Source organism: Schistocerca serialis, chromosome 7 (assembly GCF_023864345.2).
Source record: "Schistocerca serialis cubense isolate TAMUIC-IGC-003099 chromosome 7, iqSchSeri2.2, whole genome shotgun sequence".
Classification (NCBI taxonomy): Eukaryota; Metazoa; Arthropoda; class Insecta; order Orthoptera; family Acrididae; genus Schistocerca; species Schistocerca serialis.
In genome coordinates this window covers 489,056,109-489,078,505 of record NC_064644.1, presented here as the reverse complement: position 1 = coordinate 489,078,505, position 22,397 = coordinate 489,056,109, and the positions used below count along the sequence as shown (strand labels likewise).

At 46.7% G+C, this 22,397-nt stretch overlaps 1 protein-coding gene across 1 annotated transcript in view; it reads left to right on the top strand.

The window, feature by feature from the left end:
* Positions 1 to 22,397, top strand: part of LOC126412048 (ubiquitin-like protein 3) — a 491,449-nt gene that overhangs the window by 220,077 nt on the left and 248,975 nt on the right. The gene's annotated exons all lie outside the window — the stretch shown is intronic.

The following is a 22,397-nucleotide window of genomic DNA, read 5'->3' as shown; positions in this document are numbered from 1 at the left end:
TCGCTGTAGAGTGCGATGTTGCGTGCGTTGCAGTCCTGTTAAATGTGGTTTCAACAGCGCTCGCTGTTTGACGTGAGTCCCTTCTTGCCTGTTGTACAATACAGAGGTCATCTGCTGTAATCGACCTTGGTCGACCCCCCTCCCTTCTTCTGGCAGCAGGGCCACTAGTTCGGAACGCTCCCAACCACGTGAAACAGTGCTTGCGAGCAATACCAGACTCCTGGGCTAGACTCATCGTCCTTCTTCCAATTTCCTGATGATTCTTCCCCATGCGAAGTCTCTGGACCATGTTGTGATGGAATACCATCACCTCTACCACCACTACACTCCACGGTAATTGCCCGCTGATTGACCCACAATTTCTTTTCCGTTTCCTTCAGCTGTCTGTACCTACCCTGACCTTACCCCATGTGACCTCCAACTTTCTGTGCATGACTGGGGGACCTCCGGCAATATACTTCCGCACTTTCATGTATATCTGTTGAGTAGTTAATATGTTACTAAATCTAGATCGACATTAAGGGGACTTGCTCTTGAAATGTAGTTTTTTTCATCCCACACTTTGAGTGTATTATCCGTGATCTATAACACTTCGGATATTGCTGTTTTATGGCAACGCTGAACAATATTTGGTTAAGCAGTAGTATAAATTATATTTATTTATATGTACTAGTTTAATTTTAACAACAATTTGTTCACGCGATTAATTTTGAACACACATTTGGGTTTTGGTACCATTATCTCGAACAACAGGCGTCTACGAGTGATATCACCCAAATTGTGTCATTCTTCTGTCACTATTCATATAACTGACGTTATGTGTCACACTCTATAGTTTGACGCAAAGTACACATCATTGTTCATGATCATTCTTAAAAAAAATTGTTGGCTGAAACAATTTTTAATTACTCAGACGTAGTTCAGATTACAATATTTCAGACATAAGATAATTCTGTGTATGTTGAGAGAGGCGTGACACACTCTTGAGTTATATTACATGCATGATTTACCGGATAATGGTATAGAAATTTAAACGAATGCGAAGTTTATCATGTAAACAATTTGTTATAGTAATTAAACTCTTATGGATAAATAAATATAATTTATACAGTCATTTAACATACACAGAATGCACACACTTAAGTGATCCAGGACAACTGTACTCTGTTTATCAATAGTACCAACTTAATGCTGGTAATAAAAATATTTTACAAACTGTAAATTGGTTTTATAACTACTATTGTATAAGATTTGATAGTTTAGACAAACTATTAAATAGAAGGACTGGGCAAGTGCGAGTAGGCCCCGCGGTCTGAAGGTTCCGTATAAAAGTAACAAACTCAATTATATAGATCATTCATCCATAGGTTGTGATGAGGGAGTTTGCGGGTATCGAAATATAAGACATAAATGGCCGTATCTTTTTATTCAATTGACTTTGTCGTATATGTTTATATAAATATAGACGTTAGTATTTGACATAAATTTCAACGTGGTATCTCTACCTGTTCGTGAGAAGTGAGATCTTCACAGGCCGACAGACAGACAGACAACAAAGTGATCCTGTAAGGCTTTCGTTTGTATCGATTGAGGCACGGAACAGTTAAAAAAGAATCACATTTGTACTTAAGTGAGGAATTATCTCGTTTGCTTGCCCCAAGCTTTTGCTGCGTACTAGAGGAGTTAAACTGCGACATCTAATAACTACATCAGTCATGCAAACGGGCTTGTCGAATTAATGATCACGTGACGCAGTCTTAGGCCTTAGGCGATAAACTGCCACTCATAAGAAATAACCTGCCTTAGACCTACGCTCACGTACTGGTAAGCTGACACCTAACTGCTCCTTGTTGCCGCTGGGCTGTGTCCTACGTGGACAACCTGTTGCGAACGCGGCGGTCGCCCTCTCGAAAATATCAAACAGTGGCCAACGGTCGAGTTGTCCTACAAGAGCACTCATGCGGGGACATCGTGCGACGGGCGATGCGGCGAAGCGTACGCCATCGCTTGGTGTGATATTGTCGTGCACAGTGGACAGTGTCTGAAATTTTGATCAGAGCTATTCAATGACGTTATATTGTAGGAGAAGAGAAATAAAATTGGTACTTGTTAAAAAGAAAAGTAAGAATAGCAATATGAAATGAAATGCCACAGAAGAATTATATGCACAATGATCAGCCATTGCATCAAATGGTACAAATGGCTCTGAGCACTATGCGACTTACGTTCTGAGGTCATCAGTCGCCTAGAACTTAGAACTGATTAAATCTAACCAACCTAAGGACATCACACACATCCATGACCGAGGCAGGATTCGAACCTGCGACCGTAGCGGTCGCTCGGCTCCAGACTGTAGCGCCATTGCATCAGTACTTACAAAGAAATAAAAGAACAAGACACTCGGCGACGCAGCACTGGGCACATAAGGTGTTGAAAACAACCCAGTACATAGAGACCAGTAATGGTGAGGAAAACTACTGCCATCACCTGATGGTGTTGGCAATTAATACAGCGCATAAACGACTAAGGAAACAAGTAAGCGACAGGGGATCATACACTGAACATCCATTATGGGCTGTACAATTTGAAAACTATGGAGAACCCACACAGGCACAGTATCTGAAAAAAATTAGAGGTAACACGGAATAACAAATAAAGCAACATAATGTGCAGATTTCATGTGGAATGATAACTGCTACAATTATTAAACACAGAGCAAACATCAATAAGAAGGTAATTTGTAAGAAACTGTGTCACATTCTACATTCACAGTCTAATCAGTTATGAACATAAGTCACATTGTTTCTGTATTTTATATCTTGCACATTGTTATAGTTTACGTTTTATTGATACCTGCTCTATTAACAGCTAACATTCCACATGCAATAAGTGTATTTTGTTGTTGTTATTTTGTGCAGAACATTTTTTTTTTTTTTTTAATTCTACGCCTGCATGGTTCCTCTCTGGTTTCCAAATTGTATAGTACACAATCAGTGTTCAGTGTATGGTCTCCTGTTAGTTACATTTTTCGATGCTCATTTATGCGCTGTATTAATTGCTAATGCCATCTGGTGATGGCGATTGTTTTCCACATCGCTACTGGTCTCTGTGTATTTTCATTTTGGCACTAGGCTTCGTACATGCTGTATGGCTGTAGGGCTCGTTGTTTTACGTCTTTGTAGGTACTGATTCTATGTCTGACCATAGTGCATGTAATTGTTCTTTGGCATTTCATAGTGGTACAGAGCTATGGTCTGACGATGTACCAAAACATGTAAATAAATTAAGTTGCAACCAAGACTTTTCACAGTTCATTTAGTGTCAATTCTGCATAGTCGCCTATCTCATAGCTGGAAGCGTAATATCTATCAAGTGAAGACATGTGAAATAAACATCTATATATATACACCGCTAGCCACCAAGCAGTGTGCGGCAGAGGGCACTATTCCCCCCTTCTGTTCCACTCACGGATCGCGCTAGGTAAAAAAAGACCGCCTGAACGCGTCAGTACGAGCTCTAATTTCCCTTATGTTTGAGTGGTGATCACTACGTGGTTTGAAAGTTGGTGATAATAATATATGCTCTACATCCTCGTTGAAGATCGGATTTCGAAATTTAGTGAGCAGCCCCTTCCGTTTAGCGCGTCGTCTATCTGCAAATGTGTCCCACTTCAAACTTTCTATTAGATTTGTAAAGCTCTCGCTAAATGTACCAGTCACTAATCTTGCCTCTCTTCTTTGGACCTTCTCAATCTCTTGAATCAGACCCAACTGGTAAGGGTCCCATGCAGACTAACAGTTCTCTAAGACTGGACGAACTAAAGTATTGTAAGCAATTTCCTTTGTTGAAGGACTGCATCGCTTCAGGATTGTACCAATAAACCGCAATCTAGAGATCGTCTTACCCGTTACTTGTGTAATCTGATCATTCCATTTGAGATCATTTCGAATAGTCACACACAGATACTTGACGGATGTTAGCGCTTCCAAAGATTGGAATTTTGTACTCGTACATTAATGGGGATTTTCGCTTTGTTAGGTTACACTTACCAATATTGAGATAGCTGGCCGCTGTGGCCGAGCGGTTCTAGGCGCTTCAGTCCGGAACCGCGCTACTGCTACGGTCGCAGGTTCGAATCCTGCCTCGGGCATGGATGTGTGTGATGTCCTTAGGTTGGTTAGGTTTATTTAGTTCTAAGTCTAGGGGACTGATGACCTCAGATGTTAAGTCCCACAGTGCTTAGAGCCATTTGAACCATTCTTTTAATTGAGAGATAACTGATAGTCATTGCACCACGCACTTATTTTCTGCAAATGGTCATTGATTTGTTCACAACTTTCGTGTGTTCTTCTTTCCTGTAGACTACATCAGCATTGGCAAACAGTGTAATGCCGCTGTCAATACCATCAACCAGATCGTTTATGTAAATCGTAAAAAGCAGCGGACCAATTACGCTGCCCCGGGGCACACCTGATGTTACACTTGTTTCTATTGAAGTCTCCCCATTCAGGACGACATACTGCTCCCTGCCTTTTAGAAAACCAACCGCATATGTCATTGGATAGACCGTAAGCGCGCACTTTTTGTAGCAAGCGACAGTGCGGAACTGAGTCGAACGCCTTTCGAAAGTCGTGGAATATGGCATTAACCTGGGAGCCGGTATCTATAGCCTGTTGTATATCATGCACAAAGGGGGCCAGTTGTGTCTCGCATGACCGCTGTTTCCTAAAACTGTGCTGGTTTCTGCAGATGAGCTTCTCAGAGTCTAGAAAGGTCATTGTGTCTGAACACACAATATGTTCCATAATTCTGTAACAAATCGATGTCAGTGAAATTGGCCGGTAATTATGTGCATTCGATTTTCTACCCTTTTCATAGATTGCTATGACCAGGGCCTTCTTCAAGTCCCGTGGAACTTTCCGCTGTTCCAATGATCTCTGATATATGACGGATAAGAATGGTGGTATATTTTTAGCATAATCATCTTAAAATCTTAAAGGGTTACCGTCTAGGCCAGATGCCTTCATAGCGTCTAAGGATCTTAACTGTTTTACTATGCCAAACACACTAAACACTATGACAGCCATCCTTGCGTTTGTTCGATAATTGGAAGGGGGAATGGTGCTGCAGTCCTCTACCGTAAACGAGTTTTTGAAAGATAGGTTTAGAATTTCGGCCTTCTGTTTATCATCATCAGATATATTACCCGTACTGTCAGCAAGAGAAGGTTCTGAATTATTTGTAGCGTTCATAGATTTTACGTACGACCAAACGTTTTTGGGGTTATTTTTAGAATCTGCAGATAAAATAATGCTTTCAAATTCGTTAAAAGAATCTCTCATTGACCTTTTGACAGTTGCTTTCATTTCGCATAATTTCTGTTTGTCAGGGGGGCAGTGACTACGTTTAAAACGACTGTTCAAAATTCTATGCTTTCTCAGTAACTTCGTAATATGTTTGTTGAACGAAGGTGGATCCTTTCCCTCCCTTATATTTTTGCTACGCACATATTTCTCTAACATGTGGTGGACAGTACCTTTAAATTCCGGCCAAAGATGCTCAATATCTTTGTGTCCCGCGGTGAATGCTTGGAGCTGACTATGAAGATATTCATTAATGACACTTTTTTTTGCTTTCCCAAACAAGAAAACTCCACGCTGTTTTTTCCAACTTCCACTGACACAACGTCATTATGGTCGCTAATACCTTCTTCTAGATTAACTTCCTCAAAAAGATCGGGTCTGTTTGTCGCCAAGATATCTAATATGTTCCCATCTCGAGTTGGTTTTCTAACCAATTTCTGAAGGTTGTATATTGAGAGCGCTCCTAGAATAACTTCACATGAGTCTTTTCTTCTGCCCCCTGTGATTAACGTATAATTTTCCCAGTCAACGGACGCCAGATTGTCGCCATCTATAACTAATGGATAATTTGGATATGTATTTCCTATGTACTCAAGACTTTTCCTGAAACGTTCTGCGACGTTTGTTGCGGATGCTGGTGGTCTATAAAAACATTCTAATACAATGGTCACTCCTTGTCTGATTGACAGCTTTATCCAGACTATTTCACAGTCCGACCCAGTATCGATCTCACCTGCGTTTAAATAGGTTTTAACTGCAACACACCACCTCCCAGATCATCAATCCTATTCTTCCTAAACATTGTCCAATCCGACTTCAGAATTTCACTGCTATTTATGTCTGGTTTCAACCAGCTTTCGGTACCTAATACAATATTGGCATTACTACTGTTTATTTCGGAGAGTAACTCGGGGACCTTGCTACAGACACTATCCAGACGTAGTTGCTGCTGGATAGGAGACGCACGTCCTACTGGTTCAACGTCGCGCGACCTACTAGTTGTACGACGCGGCCTGCTTTCCGGGTCGCGCGAGGTGTCTACAATCTGCAGCCGCTTGCGACCGTCTCAACCTTCAATCGTACAATATTTCCCAGCGTCTTTTAAGCAAAGTTTGAATCACAATAGCAACATGCGTTACATCACTATACGCGTCTTTTCCAGAGCGCTCGAATGATGGTAAAAAAAAGTATAGCCGTCCCATTTAAAAAACATGTACTTGCCTCATTATCTCGGTCAATATAAACGTTGTGATTATTGTACATGTACCAAAGTATGTGCCCCATAGTCGGCTATGATTTGCCGAACACCGCTTGCCGATACGTGCAGTCGCCCCCGGAATAAAGGGGATGTTCCGTTTTACGCGACTCACCCTGTATACGTTAGAACGCTGAGGGGTGCGTGTTTTTGTTAATGTTTTTAGCGCTGGTATCAACGAAGATATTGAAGCCAGTACGCTATGTCTTTTTTGTTTAACGCTGTGTCAGAATGGCAGCACATTCTTCTGTTTACTTGTCTGTACTGCAGGCCGTTCAGTTCTATTTCAACATCCGTTGCGTGCAGGCATGTATACCAATGAGGAGAATTGGATATACTATTTTTATATGGCGAATGTAAAAGAAATGCCGTAAATCAGTACAGCAGTATAGGGCTCTCTATCCGGATCGCAAGAGTCCGACGCGCCAGGCAGTTGTACGAGTTATTAAGACGTTAGTGCGGACAGGCTGCTTGAACATCAGAAAGAGAACAAGAAAGAAGATTGCAACTTACAGACAACACGAGGAAGCTGTTCTGGCTGCGGCGCTAATGAATCCGCGCAGTGGTTGGAGTCGTATTGCCAAGGAAAGTGGAATCAGTCAGATGAGTGTGATTCGCATCCTGCATCGACAAAATTTCCATCCTTATCACTTGTTGTCACATTAGGCACTCGACGACCGTGATTTCGAGCGTCGTACAGAATTTTGTCGGTTTGCCCTTCAGCAACTGAGAGACGATTCTACCTGTTTCCGTCGTGTGCTCTTTACCGATGAAGCAACGTTTACTAACCAGGCTAATGTAAAGTTGCGTAACATCACTTCTGGGCAGCTCAAAATTCACACTGGCTTCTTCAGGTTCAACATTAACGGCCGTGGAGCGTAAACGTATGGTGCGGCATCATAGGACATTACTTTGTGGGTCCTTACTTCATCGCAGGCGCTCTAAATAAACTGTTGTACGCACACTTTGTGACGAATATTCTGCCGCTTCTTCTAGAAGAGGTACCACTGGATATTCGGCAGTGTATATGGGTGCAACATGACGGTTGTCCAGCTCACTCGTCCGGTGTTGTAACGCAGATACTGAATGAGAACTTTCCTGGACGTTGTCAAATGGCCTGCGAGGTTTGACTTACCTTGATTTCTTTCTTTGTGGAGCACTCGAAGATGCAGTCTATGACGTATCGCCAACTACGCCGGACGATATAAGTCGTCGGATACGCAGTGCATGCTCAACCATATCATCCACTGTAATTACATCTGTTCATCGTTCTTTCCAACGGCGACTGCAAATGTGCCTTTCAGTCACATGGTCAAATAAAGGAGAAAGTTATTTTTTGGAAGATTGTTATTTGATTTGGGTGGTTACCAAATTATTGTTAGAAAATTGCTTGTTTCATTTACGTGTGAGCGAAATTGGATTGCAATCTCAAATAAGTCGACAGATTGTATTGCGCGTACGAGAGCTAGCAACACTGTCATTACGCGCTTACGTTCAGCATGAAACGACGTTTCGTTAAGAACAATATTTATTCTGCGGTGTACAGATGGTCATCAAAGTATTTTAATAAAATGTTTAGTTCAACAAGTGAATTCCGTATGATATAATTTAGTACAATGTAGGTAGAGATAGTTGTACGATAGCATGTGTTGTACCTCTAAGAAGCGTCAGCCACGTACAGGAAGGGATAGGTCAAGTCTTCCTTCTAGCATTTAGGTATTTAGTACAGCAGTTGCTTTTTGTAGCGTAAAAGACCTTTTTATTTTCGATGAATGAACTGCTGATTTCTCTGTTTCAGCTCACGTAAATCTGGGAGGAAAAACAAATGTGAAACAGTTTTCCTAAGCCCTTTGTGATACGCTACGTTGTAGCATATGTCGTATTTCCGTATACAACATCCGTAGGTGATACTGCATCTAGGTCGTAAGTTGATTGAAGGGGAAATAAAGTTTTATTCTCGTAGCGCAGGACTACTTCACGGTATACAACTACGCAGCCTGGTCCGAGACACCTGCTTGACTATTTTTCCACCGTGCTCTCACATTCTAGGACATTTCTTGTTTTTTTCTACCACAGGTTTCAGCGTAAAAATTAACAAACGTTATATCACTGTAATTATCTTCTCAAGAGCTATCGAATGCAGTTATAAAAAGTATACGCTTCCATTTAAGAAAACTTGCTTGCTGCAACATCTCCCCGTTGATACCATCGCTGAAAACATGTACCAAACAAAATTATGTGTGTCCCTCGACGCTCTAACATTTGCCGAAAGTCATGTTTCCATATGTTTAACGGTTGACGAAGTAAAAGGCGTATTACGTGACTCACCCTGTATTTTCTCATCACAGGTTGGTCATTTATTGTGCTTGTCTGGTTGTCGAGTTTCTCAGTTTTGCTGCGTTATGTGCAGCTATCGTTAGTTTGTTTTCTACGTACTAATTGCTTAGTTTTTCACGAACTTCCGTACTATTTTTCTCTAGTTTAGCTCTTGGATTGGCAGATACTATAATTAGCAGATCGTATAGGTAGGCGATGCAGTCTGTTGTTTCTTATACCCTGAAACGGGTTCAGTAATGCTTCTATGGCAATATCCCAGAACTCTGGTCTACAAACATGCCTTGCGAGCAACCTTTGGCGAAGTTTTTTCACAGTTTTCCTTACGAGGCATTCCAGTTTCACTAGCCAGTCCGTGCAGTAACCTCGTGGGTTATTATAGACACACCTTGGACAGTTAATCAGGCTCGTGTGAGTTGCTGACGCCTCTGGAAGGTGGACCACAATCGGCCTCGAGGTCTCCGCCGCCGCCCGTGTAGTACGCTGTGTGTACGGCCCGCCTGTCAAGAGTCGCTCTACGCGTGAATGGCGCGTGGCGTGGCGTGACGTCACGTCATAGCGGCCACGGCGCTCCCCACCACACTGGCCAGTTGGCGACTGCCCGTCGCTACCGCCTGCGGAGACAGGCTACACGCAGTCCACGGTACTACCGTACGTCAGTTCTATAACGATGTTGCACAGGTCTTGATAATTCTATATAAGAACATCTAACTTCAGTCTAGCTCTTTTTCCGTGGTCACGAACAACGCTGTTTGTGCAATAATTGTCCATTTACTTTTGAAGTGCACAGCTCACATAAATAAACGTCGTCACTTCATACTTCGTAAATGATCATACACAACTTCAACCCCAAATTTCCACGGAAACAAGTACAATACAGTAGTACAAATAATTATAAAGGCATGTATATTTATCGTAAAATTAACATTGTTGTCCGGAATAACTGTGCGCAGTGTATATGCAATAGTAGGATATCCAGTATACTGACAATTGCAGTCAAATGGTATCGTATTCGATGTCAGTAGTACAGTATATAATAAGACATCAACAATTCAGGTGATAGAGGATGGATCTCAGTACAAAGGCAATCGGCTTTGTGTGGTGTTAGTGTGAGCACATGTGCCTATACTGCAGATAGGAAACGCACACTATAAGTGACAGTGCATATTGTGTACATAAACAACGATTGTCACAATGGCATGCGGAAAACAGTTATCATGACATGAAAAGTAAAAATTGTGCATACAAGGAAATGAGATTCTGATCCTTAAATCGACAAGGTAGAACTGGTCAAGTACAGTGATTGATAATTTTATTAGACTGGACACAGGATATAGACAGAACGGAAGATATGGGATTCGTAAAAAAAAAAAAAAATATCTGTGTCATCTAAACGGCTACTTTTGCACAAAGCAAGGCCACAAACCGACAAATTTTGTCAAATGACAAACCTCGTGCATTTAAGAACCGACTGCAGAAACCTGCTCTGACACCCAAACGTAAACAGGTTAGTTAGATCAGAGTTTTCTGAAAAACACATGTTATGGAATTCAGAATGGGACAAAGTGATCTTCAGTGATGAAAATAATTTAGATGGGCCGAATGGATTTCAGTACTATTGGCACGATCTGAGAACGGAGCACCAGGTAAGAATGAGTAGAAATTTTGGTGGTGGGTAGCCGTCTGCACCAAATGTAAATCACGCATTTGTTGGCTGAATTATTGAACGAACTCAGTGTGTACACTGATATGCTGGACATATTGATTAGAATGTATGAGAACCAGGGGAACAAAAGTATGTATTCGCAAATTACGAATATGATTATATACCAGCTTTACAAATAATTAGTGACATATGAAGATTTGTGCCAGACCGGCACTCGAACCCGGACTTCCGCTTACCGTGAACGGTCACGTTAACAACTTGGGCTATCCGTGCACGCCTCCTGGACAGACCCAAACTACCATATGTCGAATATTGCCCATGTCATCTATGCTGTCCCTTTTTAATCTTTATTATCGACATTTTAGCCCGTCGAGGCATGTATACCAATGACTTACACAATCTCTGCATATTACGTTAAAATGGCTTTCAGACATGCGTGTACGTCTGAACGAACAGACATTGTTTGACGAGTCAAAGCCGTTGTAGATATTACGAAATGGATTCATGTATCACGAAATAAATAGACCCGTGGCGTGAAAACATTTCGTAAAATGTACAGCAGCTGTGAATTGTTTCTGTCTGTCCCATCAGACGTTATATTAGGCTACACAGACACTGAACAATACAGACATTGGCAACCTGTATTTAATGCCACAGCAAGGCAAAACGACGAGAATAACAATGACTGTCCCTGTGCGGGAATCGCAGGAATACATGCGAGCGTGGCGCATGGACATCGTGGCATGTGAAAATTCGTGTCGTTTCTGGAATCGTGCACGAATAGCCAGAGTTGTTAAACCGACTCCGACACAACTTGTAAAAATATGTCACTAATCGCTTATACAGCTGGTATGTAATCATTTTCGCAATTTGTGAATGCATTTCTTACATCTAATGGAGCTGTAGGTAATGCACAGTGTCTGTTCCTTCGGAAATGCATTAATCGCTAAAACACTACCGGGCAGCTAGCTACTAAACGGTGGAGAAGGGTGCGTTCGTAAGCAAACCAGCCACTTGACCTAGCCTCTTTATCCAAACAAACAGTTCTCTTGTGCTCTTAATGTACAAACATACATACATACTCCGTTAGCCACAAAGCGGTGTGTGGCGGAAGACACTATTCGCGCCAAAGTCATATCCCGCTCTCCTTCCCCCTCCTCTGTTCCACTCGCGGATCCCGCGAGGGAAAAACGACTGTCTGAACGCCTCAGTACGAGCTCTAATCTCCCTTATCTTTGAATGGTGACCATTGTCTCTCCTCCCTCTCCCCCAAATCTCTAGTCCAATTGGGTGGGCTGGATTACCATGCCGGCCGTTGTGGCCGAGCGGTTCTAGGCGCTTCAGTCCGGAACCGCACTGCTGCTAGGTCGCAGGTTCGAATCCTGGCTCGGGCATGGATGTGTGTGATGTCTTTAGGTTAGTTAGGTTTAAGTAGTTCTAAGTCTAGGGGACTGATAACTTCAGATGTTAAGTCCCCTAGTGCTCAGAGCCATTTGAACCATTTGATTACCATGATTTATGATCCAAAAATGATGTGAGACACTTTGACGTTACAGTGTATGTTTTACTTTTCCCATCTCTGTCACGGTTGCCTAACCTAACCTCGTGATGACTCTTTTCGGAATACATTGTTCATCTTCAAACCATAGCCTTCAAACAATACATAGCTGTTAATGTAACCTTTAATAATTTTTACGTTCGAGAAAACTAGACAACTCTTCTTAGTGTGTTTAACATTAGGTTACATACCTTCGTTATAAATGTTAACATACATTTTCACCTGTGCACACACATACAGAGTGGGCCATAAGTCACAGACGGAAAGTATTAACTAACTTAACATGTAGCTTTGCGGTTACACGAATATGGGCATATATTCTGGGTGGAAAATTATGTGCGTCGGTCTTCTGCTTGAGGCAATTCAAATTACAACAATGCAGGCGATAATTGGTGTGCCGTGTTGTCGCGTTCTTCGGGATAGCAAGAAAGCTAGTTGGATTTCCCTTACTAGTTCTTTTAAGAGTTCCACTCCCTCTTCCGTCATGTGGGCCAACCTCCGACGGCTCTCTGGGACCAGGTCCATTCCGCAGCAGATGATGTCATAGTGGACCCTATAGCTATCTCCAACACCTTGGGCCGCTTTTTTGCGGAGATTTCGATCTCCACCCTCTGTCACCCCACCTTCCTTCATCGGAAACGAGTGGAGGCGGCTCGGGCGGATACCCTTCTCTTCTCAGAATCGTATGTGCTACAGTACCGGCTTTACTATGAGGAGCTAGACCAAGATCGCACTTCATCCCGACCATCCGCTCCAGGGCCGGACGATGTTCACATTCAGGTGTTGCAGCACCTCTCTCTTGCGAGCTGGCACTTTCTCCTTCATACGTACACTCGCATCTGGGCGGAAGGCACGTTTCACAGACGCTGGCGTGAAGCCACTGTCATATCCATACCCGAGCTCGATAAGGACAGACACTTTCTTTCTGGTTATCTCCCGTTCCTCTCCCCACCTGTTTTTGCTAGATTCTAGATCGTACGGTTCGTGGCCGGCTGGTATTGTGGCTCGAGTTTCGCAATTTATTAAACACTGCACAGCGTGGATTTCGAGCGCGGCGTTCTGCAGTTGACCATCTCGTCACTTTGTCAACCTATGTCATGAATGATTTTCTGCGGAAATACCAGACAGTGGCTGTGTTTTTCGATTTGAAGAAAGCGTACGACACCTGCTGGAGAACTGGTATCCTCCATACTCTTTACACGCGAGGCTTCCATGACCGCGTGCCCTGTTTCCTTCAGGGATTTTTACAAGATAGAGTTTTCAAGGTGCGTGTGGGTCTTGCCTCGTCGAACACCTTTATCCAGGAAAACAGTGTGCCTGGGGGTTCCGACCTGAGTGCCAACCTCTTTCCTATCGCCATCAACCCTATAATGGCCTGTCACCCGCCGGGCATCTTCGGCTCCCTTTTCGTTGACGATTTTGCGATTTACTGCAGTTCTCCACTGACTTTTCTGATTGATCGGCGTCTTCAGCGGTGTCTTGATATTCTTTTCTCCTGGAGCATCGACATTGGCTTTCGCTTTTCCACTGACAATACCGCCTATATGAATTTCTGGCGGCGCAATTTGTTTCTTCCAGAGTCTTTGCATTTTGAGCCTGTTGCTCTTCCGTTCGTTGGAACTATGAAATGCCTGGGGCTCACGCTAGATAGGAAACTTTCGTGGTCCTCCCACGTGCCTTACATGGTCGTCCGCTGTATGCCCCCCTGGGGAGCTCACGGTCCTTTCGTGAGTACGTGCGTGGTGAGCACGGAGCCCCGAGCTATTGCAGCCTTCCTTCTTTCCCGGGCTGCATTTCCCTTCCCTTCCCTTTCCTTTCCTTTCCTGTCCTTGTTCCTTCCCCTCTGCCCTCTCCTCTCACTCTCTTGGTGTCCTTGTTTATGTTGGCCCCGCTATCGTCCTGGTTATGTTGGCTTTGCGATTTGGTTTTGTTGAGTAATTACCTCATCCTTTTGGCATTCTCTGGTCCCCCTCTGGGGTTTGACCTCCATTACTAAATTTCTATTCCATAGTGTGAGCCACTTGGGGAAGAGCACCTTATCTAGTGCCTCCGACGTGTGCCCTCCTAGTTCCTTCCATCTTTTCCTTCACGTAGTTGTCTGATGCTAGGGCACATAGCCAGTACGGTAGCCAGCCTATGTGGAGCTGTCACTGTGTACCCTTTTGGTTGAGCCCCCTGAAAAAACACGTGCACTCCATGAGGGGAGTTCCTGTGTCAATGATGTCTAGCTGTGCTTTAGTTGCATCTTCACCCCTTTCTCCCCCTTCCTTACCTCAGTCCCGAACCCCTCTCCTCCCCCCTCCTCTGCGATTCCCACCCTCCTCTCCGGACGCCGCTCCGCTCCCCATCTGGGGAAGTGTCCCACTTCTTCGGCGTCTGCCGCTCAAGGGCGCCCCTCCTGGGACCCCCTTTCCTGGCACCTTCCAGGGCACAGGTCTGCTGCCACACGAGAACCATAGTCTGTGGACCTCTAGGTCGCCCGCTCTCGTTCCAGATATTGCTGGAGCTGGCTCCTTTCTGCAGCACAGCCCTCCTCGATCTCAAACAGAAAAGAACAAATAAACGTAAGTCGCGAGACAAGGAGCCTCTGGTGTCACAAGGGGTCCCGTCCCCGCCTACGCAACCTGACTCTGACCTGCTGTTCGTGGATGTCGACCCCTCTTTGTCGGTGATGGGTGGTGCCCTGGCGGCATGACTGGCTTTAGCCTGTTCACTCCCTCCCCCCCCCCCCCCCCCCCCCATTTGAATCGTCTTTCTGTGGTTATCCAATGGAATTGTAATGGATATTACCGCTACCTTCTGGAGTTGAAATTGTTTATTTCGTTTTACTCTACAGCTTGTGTGGTTCTACAGGAATCTCATTTTACTGATGATCACTCACCGACTCTCCGTGGGTTCCGTGTTTTCTGTCGATATCGGTTTGACCCCCTGCGGGCCTCTGGTGGCGTTTGTACGTTGGTCCGTACGGACGTTGCTAGCACGTGAATTCCTCTTCAAACTACATTAGAGGCGGTTGCTGTTAGGGTCCACCTGGACTCTGGGGTCACAGTTTGCATCCTTATCTCCATCCTGGCAGGACTCTTACACCTGCTACCTTAAGTGCCCTTCTTCACCAAGTTCCTCCTTCCTTCCTCCTCCTCGAGGATTTTAATGCTTATCATCCCTTGTGGGGGCAGTGCATTTCCATCTAGTTGGGATCTTCTCATAGACCGGTTTCTTGCAGACCACGACTTGTGCCTTCTTAATGATCGTTCCCATACCCATTTAAGTGCCGGTCATGGTACCTTTTCTGCCATTGATCTTACTGTTTCTTCTCCCTACCTCCCTCCCTCCTTCCTTCATTACACTGGTCACCACACGACGACCTTTGCGATAGTGACCACTTCCTGTTGATTCTATCGCTCCCTTCCCGCTCCCCGATGGACAGGTTACCTCGTTGGTCTTCCAATGCGCCGATTGGCCTTTATATACTGCACAGATCGGTTTTTCTCCCTTTTTGTCGGGTTGTATCCTACGTGACGTGTCTGATGCGATTGTTCGCGCTGCAAGCCTTGCTATTCCCCGCCCATCTGGACCATTTCGCCGCCGGCAAGTCCTGTTGTGGAGTACGGCCATTGCCATTGCCATCTGTGATCGCCGTCGAGCTTTGCAACACCTTAAGAGGCACCCTTCCGCTGCCAATCTGATTATCTTTAAACGCCTTCGCGCCAAAGCCCATTACTTACTCAAACGGATGTGTTGGGAACGCTATTTTTCTTCCCTCGGTTCTACTGTCCCTCCGTCACTGGTATGGGTTACACTTCGCTCTTTCCAACGTTGCCATCGGCAGTCTATCCTCCCGGATGGCCTTTGTACGGACCCGTTGATTCTCGCGGAACATCTTGCGATCCATTTTGCAACAGCATCAGCGTCAGCCTCCTATCCGGCTGCTTTCCTGCACCAGAAGAAACAGTGGGCCGAAGCTTTCGCCTTATGTTTTACCCTTGTCAGTTAGAATCTTACAACGAACCTTTTACTGAATGGGAACTTCTTTCCGCACTTTCTTCTTCTCATGATACGGTCCCTGGCCCAGACTCCATTCATAACCAATAGCTTCAACATCTCAGTGCTCCACAACGACACCTTCTTCGGGTGCTTAACCGTATTTGGCTCCAGGGTGACTTCCCTACTCAATGGAGGGATAGCATCGTGGTTCCCGTCCTTAAGCCGGGTAAGAACCCCCCGTTTGTCGAAAGCTATCGGCTAATTAGTATGACAAACGTTGTTTGCAAGTTACTTGAACAGATGCCAGCATGTTGGCTCAATGGGGTCCTAGAATCTCGGGATCTGTTGTCCCCTTACCAGTGTGGCTTCCGAGAGGGACGGTCTCTGATCGATCATTTACTTCGCTTAGAATCCGCAGTTCGGCAGGCTTTCTTCCAGCGCCGTCATTTGGTTGCAGTATTTTTCGACCTTCGCAAGGCCTGTGACACGGCTTGGCACCATCATATCTTTCTTATACTTCATGAGTGGGGACTTCGGGGCCCACTCCCGATTTTTATCCGCCAGTTCCTGTTCTATCGATCGTTCAGTGTTCGGGTTGGTACCGTTTTTAGTTCTCCACGGACCCAGAAGAATGGCACCCCACAGGGTTCCATCTTGAGTGTACTTCTTTTCCTCATTGCTATAAATGGACTTGTGGCTTCCGTCGGTCCTTTGGTCACACCTGCTGTATATGTCTGTACGTGGATGATTTCTGCATTTGGGTTAGTTCCTTTTCGATGGCCTCTGCAGACCGTCAGCTCCAGGGTACTATACGGCGTGCCTCTCACACAGGTTTCAGTTCTCTCCATTAAAATCGCGGGCGGTCCACTTCTGTCGCCCTACTACGATCCACCCTGATCCAGAGCTCTATCACGATGCACAACGATTGCCTGTGGTCCCACAGTTTCGTTTCCTGGGTCTTCTTTTCGACAACAAGCTCACTTGGCTGCCCCATATCAGACTTCTGAAGGTAGGATATTTCCGTAAACTCAATGTCCTTCGCTTCCTTGCCCACACCTCTTGGGGTGCAGATCGTTCCACTCGTCTCCGCCTTTATCGGGCATTAGTGCTGTCTCGCTTGGACTATGGTTGTCAAGTTTATGAATCGGCTGCTCCTTCCACATTGCACCTGCTGGATCCAGTCCACCATCGTGGTATCCGTTTGGCCACCGGTGCCTTCCCTACTAGCCCTGTTGTTAGTCTCCTGGTTGAAGCTGTGATCTCCCCCCCCCCCCCTTTTCTTTTCGGCGGTACCAGCTTATGGTTTCTTATGCAATCGCTGTCCGTTCCTCTCCCACTCATCCTTCCTGTTCCCAGACCAAGGACGTCGCCCACCTGATTCCCGCCCTCGGGCGGGTTTACCGGTTGGGCTCCGCCTTGCGTCTTTTCACTGTGATTTTCAGCTTCCTTCTTTGTCCTGTCTCCCACGTTCCCTCCCCAACACCCCTTCCCCCTTGGTTAGTTCCTCGGCCCCGGATTCGGATGGATCTCTGCCGAGGTCCGAAAGATTCCGTTCCCTCGATGGTGTTCCGTTGTTTTTTCCGCCGAATTTTATGGGAGTTTCGGGATGCTGTTGTTTTTTTACACCGATGGCTCTAAATCTGCTGATCGTGTGGGATATGCCTTCACTTCCTTTTTTGGCATGGAAAATCTTCTCCTGCCAACTGCATGTGGGGTGTTTACTGCGGAATTGATTGCAATTTCCCAGGCCCTTACCTTTATTAGACAGTCCCAACTCAACCGCGTTTTGTTATGTATGGACTCAATGAGTGGCCTTCAGGCTATTGACCAGTATTTTTCCCGCCATCCCTTGGTCTCGACCATCCATGACTGTCTATTTTCGTCATGCTGCTTGTTCCGTTGACTTCCTTTGGGTCTCTGGCCATGTGGTATCCCAGGTAATGAGCTTGCTGATCGTTTGGCTGGGGGAACAGTCACTTGCCCCCTCTTCTCTGTAACCTCTCCTGCGGAGGATTTACGGCTTCATATCGAATCCCACTCCGATTAATCATGGGCTAACTCTTGGGAAGCTACCTCCCTGTCTAATAAACTTCGTGCGATTAAGGTGACACCTGTCCTGTGGCGTTCTTCCTCCGCCTCTCCCGAAAGGACTCGGCCACCCTGTGTCGTCTCCGCATCGACCATACCAGACTGACCCATGGTTTTATTTTGCGAAATGCGTCACCCACACTTTGCCCCCTTCAGAGCCTCTGTGTGCTGTACCCTATGCATCCCTTAGACACGTAGGTTTGACGTTGAACGAGGCCTCTGACGCTGCTTACAAGGCTGCAGTCCTCGTACCTCGACACGATAGTTCTTCACTCATTTCTGTGTTGCCGTCTGTCAGCAGGTGTTGTCAGTTTGGCATCACCATTGCCCTTCCTTCGTGGAAACAGGGGAATTAAGCTTCTCCCAGAGACTTGGACGACCTGCTTTCGGCTCTCTCGCCGCGAGGAGTAATTTTAGCTAGGTTGCGTATTGGGCTCTATCGTTATAGCAGTCGTCATTTGTTAAGTGGTGAACCCTCACCTCTATGTGCTCGTTCTCGGCAACCTTTGATGTTCGCCATTTTCTGACCAATTGCCCTTCCCTTAATCACTTACGTTCTAGTGTCTGTCTGTTATCTGAATTATCGGCCGTTTTTAGCAAACACCATTCGGGCTGTCGACTGCGTTTACTTTTTATCCGCCGTGGCAGTATGGCGAACGAGATTTCATCTTTTGTTCGGGACCTCTGCTGTCTCTGTTGCGTATTTAGTGGATTTCTCCATGAGAAAGTCCTTGTTCTTAGCTGTCTTCCTTCCCTCTGTTTGGCTTAACGTGTAGTAGCTTTCAATTTTTTCGTATTAGTGTTCTAAGACTAACAAGTACGCTTATGACCTCTGTTGATTTTGCGCCTTAAAACAAAACAGAGCCATACTGCTTTCTCTTCCTTGCCCACCTCCTCCTTCTCCCCACCCCTCTACGTCCGTTTCGTCCTCTTTCCTCTCTTTGTCCGCTTCCTCCTCTTCTCTCTCTCTCTCTCTCTCTCTCTCTCTCTCTCTCTCTCTCTCTCTCTCTCTCTCTCTCTCCATCTCCTCATTCCCGCCCTCTCTGTCAGTCACCTCAGTTCCTCTCTTTGTCGGTCCATCTCCCCCTCTCCCACCCCCCATGTCTCGCCATGTTATCACTCCCAACCGAATAGGAGGCTGGTAGTTCTTAGCCCCATAGAATTTCTTTTCTAGGTTGTAACTAATGTGTCTACTACATTTGATTGAAATTCCTGGGGCTCACGGTCGATAGGAAACATTCTTGGTCCTCCCATGTATCTTACCTGGCAGCCCGCTGTACGTGGTTCCTAAATGTTCTGCGTGTCCTCAATGGCCCTTCCTGGGGTGCCGACCGAACCACCCTCCTTAGTTTCTACCGGTCCCTTGTCTGTTCGAAAATAGACCATGGGTGCATTGTTTATGCGTCTGGCGTCCGTCTCTCGTACGCCGTGTCAACACTATCAACCGTCGTGGTATCCGTTCGGCCACGGGCGCCTTTTATACCAGCCCAGTTGGGAATCTGTATGCTGAAGCTGCTGAACTACCCCTGTCCACGTATGCATGCCGTTTGTCTGCCATGCGTGGCCACCCCTCCTATGCCTCCTCCTTTGATGATTCCTTTGATCGTCAGTATGGGGCTCGTCCTTCTTCTCTGTTACCTCCTAGAGTCCGCTTTCGGCACTACGGTGGCTTAACGTCACACTACCAGCACCTTGGCTTCGTGAAGCGACCCATTTTAACCTTGGCCTTCCTTCGCTTCCTAAGGACACTACTCTAGCCGCGGTCTGTCGTCTTCAGTTTCCCGAATTTCGCATGGAACTTCGCAATAGTACCTTCGAATTAAGTCGGGTGATGCTGAGGGAATTAAGATTAGGAACTGAGACACTTAAAGTAGTAAAGGAGTTTTGCTATTTGGGGAGCAAAATAACTGATGATGGTCGAAGTAGAGAGGATATAAAATGTAGACTGGCAATGGCAAGGAAAGCGTTTCTGAGGGAGAGAAATTTGTTAACGTCTAGTATAGATTTAAGTGTCAGGAAGTCGTTTCTGAAAGTATTTGTATGGAGTGTAGCCATGTATGGAAGTGAAACATGGACGATAAATAGTTTGGACAAGAAGAGAATAGAAGCTTTCGAAATGTGGTGCCCCCCTGCGGGTCCGGGGTAAGAATAGGCCCGAGGTATTCCTGCCTGTCGTAAGAGGCGACTAAAAGGAGTTTCAACCGTTTCGGCCTTCCATGTAATGGTCCCCCTTGGGGTTTGACCTCCATTTTTCAAAATTCTACAGAAGTACGAGCCTTTTGGGGAAGGACACCTTACATGGTGTACCACTGGTCCTAAGTGCACTAAGACCTTGGCACTCAGCATTGCACCGGCGTTGTAACCATACCCACTATTCCTCAAATTGGGCCTAAACGCCTGATGGGTTGTCCAAGTTACGCCCATAGTGCATCTCCATCTGCACCAGCGATCATGATGGACTTTCCATGGCACCAGAAATCCAGCACGGTAGCCAGCCCGTTGTGATGGGGTCGTCATGTACACTCTAGGTTGTAGCCCCCTGACAACACAGGGATCGTACTGCCGATACCTGAGCTGCACCCTCCCCACGTCGGCCAAGGAGTAGATGCCCGTCTCCTTGGGGCATCAGGACTCCCGGCAATGGTCATCCTGCCAGGTGGCCCTTGCTGCGGCTGGGTGGCGCCCGTGGGGAGAGCCCCTGGTCGGAGTGGGTGGTATCGGGGCGGACGTTTCGCAGATGAAACGTCAACATGTATCAGGTCGCTCTGCGGCCGAGTCTTTCAAAAGGAAAGGTACCGTTTCTAGTTCTGGTTCTCCTGCCCTTTCCCCCTTGGCCACTCCATGGGAGGAGGGACAGGCCCGCCGGCTTGGGGCGAAGTACTTCCCCCGCTATTTGGTCTGTTCTCGAACCGATGGGGGGACGTTCGCCACCTCCAAGCCCATGTTCTTTGTTCAGCACATTGAGGACGTCTTCGGGGAAATCGAGGCTCTCAGCAAGATGCGTTCAGGATCCGTCCTTATCAAGACCACCTCCGCCACACAGTCGGCGGCGCTCCAGGCGTGCGACCGCCTAGGGGACATCCCAGTATCCATTGTCCCACATCTGGCACTAAATAGGACGCAGGGGGTTATCTTTCATCGTGACCTCCTGCTACAATCTGAGTAGGAGCTCAGGTCCAACCTGGAGCGCCGAGGCGTGCATTTCGTCCGGCGAGTCCAGCGCGGCCCCAAAGACAGTCGCATCGACACCGGGGCCTTTATCCTCGCCTTCGAGGGGGACGTTCTCCCGGAGAAGGTAAAGGTGATGTGCTACCGGTGTGACGTGCGACCTTACGTCCCGCCTCCTATGCGCTGTTTTAGGTGTTTGCGCTTTGGGCACATGTCGTCACGGTGTGAGGCTGAGCCCCTTTGTGTCGATTGTGGACGTCCTCTTCGTGAGGAACATACATGCACCCCACCACCTCGGTGCGTTAATTGTCCTGGCGTCCACTCGCCTAGATCCTCAGACTGCCCCGCATATCAGAAGAAGAAGATACAAGAAATCAAAACTTGGATCGGCTCTCTTATTCTGAGGCCCGGAAGAAGTACGACCGCCTCCATCCCGTGCCATTGACCACTTCGTTTGCCTCAGTTGTGTCCACTCCTTCCGCGGTATCCTCACCCCTATCCTGTCCCCCCTCCGCCTCCTCCGCCCATCAGGGGGCCCTGCCTCCGCCTCCCAAATCCCTCCCTTCCAAATCCTCCTCCCCCCTGGCCCCCACCCCCTCTGCCCCAGGGGCCACCCTTCCTCCTCCTCCTCCCCCCACGCCACCTGAGAAGCGATCCTCTTCTCAGGCGTCCATCGGGGAAACGTTCCGGACCCCAGCTTCCGAGGTCCGGCGTTCCAAAACGGACCCCGCGCGTGAGGACCTTCTTCGGGTCCAGCCCACCATCCCTGTGCCTCCTCGGCCTTCCAAGAAGGCCTCCAAGAAGAAGTCTCTATCCCCCTCTCCACCCCGGCGCGTTTCGTCTGACGCTCCATCCGTGAGTCGCTGCTCCCGGCCGTCCTCAGTTTCGCCAGGACGCTCTGCTGCCAGGCGCTCCGCCGGCCTTTCGTCGGCAAATGATGCGGCCCATCCTACACAACCAGGGACAGCGGCCGCAGCTGGC